This window comes from Lissotriton helveticus, chromosome 9 (assembly GCF_964261635.1).
Source record: "Lissotriton helveticus chromosome 9, aLisHel1.1, whole genome shotgun sequence".
Lineage (NCBI taxonomy): Eukaryota > Metazoa > Chordata > Amphibia > Caudata > Salamandridae > Lissotriton > Lissotriton helveticus.
This window is the reverse complement of record NC_136070.1, coordinates 551,548,061-551,554,060: the sequence shown is the minus strand read 5'-3', so window position 1 is coordinate 551,554,060 and position 6,000 is coordinate 551,548,061.

The following is a 6,000-nucleotide window of genomic DNA, read 5'->3' as shown; positions in this document are numbered from 1 at the left end:
CAAGGGGAAAATGGGTTTTGGCACCCCACTATTTTCTCGGCCCCCGTTTGACGAATCACCCCGAAACTTCCAAGGCTGAAACTGACCAGAGCGGGCCACTTGCTTTGAAAATATCACAAAAATTTATCAAATGACGGCAAAGTTATTAGGAAAACAAAAAACACTTTTTGAATAGAAACAAGGTCCTAACTATAACTACCTACTGGCGTAGGTTCTGACGATGGGGCAAGCGGGACCATGTAGACGTTGAAGAGCGTGGGGCTGAGGGAGGAACCCTGGGGGACTCCCCAGGTGGTAGGTCCGAGAGGAAAGGGGGTAGTCTGACTCGCTGCGTTCTACCGGAGATGAAGGAGCAGATCCAGTCGAGGGCCTTGTCTTGGATCCCTGATTCGTGGAGTCTGCATATTAGAGTGCAGTGAGAGACTGTGTCGAACGCTGCTGAGAGGTCGAGGAGGATGCGGGCTGCTGTTTCTCCTTTGTCCAGTAAGGTACAGATGTCATCTATTGCAGCAAGGAGGGCGGTTTCCGTACTGTGGTTTTTTCTGAAGCCGGATTGGGAGGAGTTGAGGATGTTGTGCTCTTCGATGAATGCGGCGAGTTGGCTGTTGATGGCTTTCTCAATGACTTTTGCTGGTAACGGGAGCAGGGAGATGGGTCTGTAGTTTTTGAGGTCAGTGGGGTCTGCCAAGGGTTTCTTCAGGAGGGGGTTGATCTCAGCGTGTTTCCAGTCGTCAGGGAACGAGGCGGTTGCCAGGGAGCGGTTGATGGTTAGGCAGAGCATGGGTGCGATGGTGTTGGTCGCTCTGTTGAAAATGTGGTGGGGCAGGGGGCTGTGGGGGCCCCAGAGTGGATTGACTTCATCGTCTTCAGTGTGTCTTTGGTGGTGAGGGCTGTCCAGTTGTCGATCGCTGGCTTCATGGTGTCGTGGTGGTTGGTGAGGGTTCAGAGTGTTGGATGTCTTCGTCGAAGTTGTCGTAGATGCTCTTGATTTTGTGGTGGAAAAAGGTGCTGAGTTTGTCGCAGAGGTCTTGTGAGGGAGGGATGTTGGTGGACTCGCTGATGGGGTGGGCAAACTCCTTGATGATGTTAAAGAGTTCTTTGCAGTTGTGTGCATGAGTGGAGATTCTGTCTTCAATCGCTTTTTTCCTCATTTTTCTGATGAGTTGGTGGTGGGCATTGGAAGTGACTCTGAAGTTGTTGTGGGCTTCTGTGGATTTGGTGTTCCTCTAGGCCTTTTCGAGGTGGCAGCAAGTGCGTCTGGACTCTCGAAGTTCGGTGGTGGAACCATCTAGCTTTCTTGGCGTGGGTGTTGTTGTTTTCCTTGAGGGGGGCTATGGTGTTGGCGCTGTCGGAGATCCATCTGTGCAGGGTTAGGGCTGCGGTGTTGGCGTCATCGTTTTCTGCGATGGTTGGGGTGGAGTTGCTGAGTGATTAGGTTAGCTGGACGTCAGTGATTCTGGTCCAGTTTCTTCGTGGGAGCAGGTGCTGGTGTCTGTGGATGGTGGGTGTTCTGAAGGTGAAGTGGACGCATCGATGGTCTGTTGAAGGGAGTTCGGGGGTGTGGCTGAAGGTGGTGGAGTTTTCTGTTGTGAAGAGGGGGGTCGAGGGTGTGTCCTGCTGAGTGTGTGGGTTTGGTCACAATCTGGCGGAGTCCAATGTTGTGGAGGTTGTCCAGGGGGGATGTGGTGCTGGGGTCCAGTTGGTTGTCGAGATGGAAGTTGAGGTCTCCCAGTAGGGTGTAGTTGGTGGACGCGATGGCATGTGGGGAGATGATGTCCATGATGGAGTTTGCAAAAAGTCCGCAGGGTCCAGGGGGTCGGTAGCTGAGGGGTCCATGGAGGGTGGAGGTAGGGCTGGCCAGTATCTTGAAGTGAAGGTGTTCCATCAGGTCTGTGGGCTTGTCGGGGAGTGTGGTCAGGTGGAGGGTGGATTTGTGGATGATGGCGATTCCTTCTCCAGGGCGGGTGCGGCGGTCCTTCCTGGAGATCTTGTATCCTTGGGCAATGGAGATGGCGATGTCGGTCCGGAGATGGTGTTGGTCCAGATTTCGGTAAAGAATGCTACGTCCGGGGTAGTGCTGTCCAGGAGGTCCCAGTTTTCGGTGGCGTGTTTGTGGAGGGATTGGACGCTCTTCGGTTCAGTTGTGTTCTTGCGGGCAGATTTCACTGGGTCAGTGGTCTTGGAGGTGCTGCAGCTGAAGGGTCAGTGGGTGTCGGCTGGTGATGCTAGCTTGCAGTTGTTGTTGCGGCCTGTGTTGAGAGCTTGGAGTGCCACTAAGTCGTAGCGTTGGCATTGCAGAGATCCAGGGTTCCTGGCGCTGGTAGCAGTCTGGTGACAGATGGGCTTGCCTTAGGCGCCCAGGTGGTGCTGCCGCGCAGCGGCCGCCATTACGTAGGGGTCGGGGAGGACTTGACAGCTGGGAGGCGGGAGCGGGGAGGGGAGCTGGATTGGACCAGTCGCACTGGTCATGCTGGGGGGAGGGGCTGCGGGGGCAGCAGCGGTGAGGAAAAAGGGCTAAAAAAAAAAAAGGAAAAAGGCAAAAAGAGAGAGTAAAGTGCAAATAAGGCAGCAAAATTGCAAGAAAGAGTGGAGGAAAGACACAGAGGACACAGGAGAGTGAAAGGGGAGATTGAGATAAGGGTAAAAAACGAGATAAAAAACTGAGGAAAGACACAGAAGAGTGAAATGGGGAGCTTGAAAGGAGGGGAAAACAACAGAAAATGGAGGTTACGACCCAGAAGAAGAGTGAAGGGGGGAGATAGAAGTGAGGGAAAAAACAAGTAAAAAAGAAGAGAAGAAGCGGAGCAAGAGAATGGAGACAGAGGTCCACTTGACCACCAGGGATGAGGCGCAGGTGAAACCTGCGGATGGAGGAGGGCCTCGAACACCAACACTCGAGAGTGCAGGGGCCGGGGCTCTAGAATGGAACTCATGCATTCATTACCCTAGGGTTACAAATCACTCACATCATTGTGAGTAAGCCCCGGTAGAGGCTTTGCCACTAGGTAAAAGCTAGGAATCCACTGAAGACAGTAGCCAGCTTCTTTGAGTTGCGGTGGTTGTGTTCTCAGAAATGTGAAGATGCACTCTTTGGACACCTTTCTCACTCCCTTTTCAATATGTTATCCAAAATATATGACCTCTTTCTGACAGTGCTGGAGTTTAGTGGCAGACACCGTGTGTTCATTCTCTATGAGATGATTTAACGAAGCAATTGTATTTAGTCTTCAGCTCTCCTTTGTTTTATATGGCACAAGTAAACCATTGAAGTATTGAACCAGCACAAAGTTACAGAGCAACTATAAAGTCTCTAGATGCTCCTTCAATATCTGATTAGAGATTGAAGGGCATTCTGCATACCCTTGAAGAACTCTGCACCAAACCAGAATTGTATCCAAAAATGTAAAAGTGAAAAGAAACTGACTCTCCTCATGTAGGGGAATGTAGAAATACGTTTGCACAAGTCTGTGACTGTGAGCCATTCCACATCTGATGGGATATGGAAAAGGATTATAGCAGAATTTGGTTCTGCAGGACAACATGGGATTACAATTGTATTGTTTTTTCTAGTTTCCTGCACTATTCTCCATTGTTATTATCCTTTTAAAGTCCCATAATAGGTGAACTACAGGGGATGCACAATGCTTCCTTTAAAATATCCTGGTTTAGCATCCTACGTTACAGTACATTTTAAATCAGAAGTAAATCCTCTTTTGTCAGAACAGGAACCAACAGACATCTGACTGTTGAAATGTTATTTTAAAGTGTGTGTCCTTGTCTTGGGTAAGAATTGCCACTGTATCTGGTGTAAAGAAAATTGTGAGGTTCATCTTGCACAAAATATGTTTCCCTAACAAATTGACAGATCTAATATGATATCTGAAATAAGATAGCTAGAGCTACATCAGATCAGTAAGAGGAGTAAAAAGCATTGGCAATGTCAATAGGTCTGGCTTTAAAGGAAGGGTGGATGGTAATGTGAAGCATTAAAAGTAAATAGCATGGGAATGAATATGTAATTGTGTAGAATCAATGTACTGTAGATTAATACTGGCATAGGTTAAAAGATCACGTGGCATATACACTTTCAAACCAGACCTAAAAATCTATTTAGGTTAATGACTGTCCTCCTCTCATCTGTGCTACTGCGAGATAAAAAAACGACATATATTACCCAAGGTGCTTTCATTGTATTCCAGTGTCATGAGTGTGCACCTGAAAGTTCAAGCTTAAGCGGCTAGATAAACAAAATTATCACAACTGTGTGGGGGCAAGCACTTTTTGTGGAAGCACCCAACTTCTATCTAATCAAAAAATTTACTCCTAGCTCCTAACATGTGGGAGGAGTCAAAGCCCCTCTCCTGGTGATTCTCACGTAATTGTTCGGTGACAACTGTGCTGTCAAGCCAGACCATAAAAAGATTCTGGGCCTGAGCTGCGAAGAAGAGCAAAAAGGAACAGTGTTGCACGAGTACCATTGAAAAAACGTAGCTGCCTACTCTAACAAGCCTAATTTCCTGGCATTTTTATCCCAGTGGCCATTTATCAGACAACTGAAGGGTCATTGACTAACCTTGATAGGGTAGTTGAAATGATTGCTGATTGGAAATCTGATGGGGCTCCTAAGACTGTTAGTGTCTCCTCAATTTCATTTAAACAAACAACCCAGTGCTCGACTAAGTGGTTTGATCCCTTGTCCAATTAGCGCTTTAGCACCAGTAGTACACTGGACTCATGAAAAGTGTCTTCTTTACCAAAAGGGTTTCCAGCAAAACCACGTACCACAGCTTACTTTTACTGTTGGACATGGAGGCTGAATTCAATGCCAACATACTGTTGTGGGAGTTAGAAACTTCGGTGTCAGAGACAAATCTATTAATGTGGTAGAAAACAAACTACCTCAAAGTAACGTGATAACACACTTGCGAGGTTGATGGTTATTCAGAAAGGTCTCTCAGATCCACATAACTCATTGAGCGCATGTTTCATAAACTTGAAAACAACGCTTGATGGGGATAGGCGATCCCTAGCAGGAGGAAGTTGGACACATGAGGCATGCAATGAAAATTACTGCAGGCAATAGGGTTTTTGTACAGATACATCTTGAATATATTAAGTTAAGTGACAGCTGAAATGAAAGATGAGAGGTTAAATGCACCCATGTAAGTCAACATCTGTGTTGTGGGCCTAGGGATAGCCTTAGAGAACCCACGATCTTGCCATGCAAAGATAGGATGGCCGACGTATGTCAGTCATGCCCTATGCAGATGCCACTGGGCTATTGGACTGGACTATTCATGGCCTTCAGGACTTTCAGAGAGGTCTTGAGGTTTACTGCAAAACAACAAAAACAACACCATGGTTGTCAACTTTGGTAAGTCACGTGGTCTGCCTTTCGGCCGCAGAACCAGTAAAGAAGGCAAACCGTTTATCAATGAAAGAAAATTGAAAGAGCTTGTTCGTACACAGTTTTAGGAGGGTCGCGAGAATGAAGGCCATTTTTATCATCTCGCTTCTTTGAAGCTGTTAATTTTGCTCTGAATCCCTTCGCTAAGGAACCGATCGGTTCGGGGCCCTCATTATAATCCTTATTAAGTGTAATTAAGCGAATAATTTTGCTTTCCTTGGTGTATGTGGTACAAAAGGGGGTGGTGATGGACGGAGCATCTGAATCAATCAAACACTAACACCCAGTCAAAAGATCGGGGTTTAATCCATCACCGTTCTTTAGCCCACTCTACCACCCCAGTTCAGACATGGCTATATGCAAATCAGTCTGACCCTGTGCCTCATGGGAACAGTCCAGCCCGAACTGCCAAGCCATGCCTTCCCTGGACCGGAAACAAGCTTCCGAGGACCGGTTTCTGGCATTCCAGCTGTCTTCAGCCCGGCTTGCTTGAATCCAGTGGCAAAGTGAGCAAGGGACTCACGTCTGAGCATACCCTGCCACAATTATGGCGGCCAAAAGCGGTACAAAAGGGGGTGGTGATGGACGGAGCA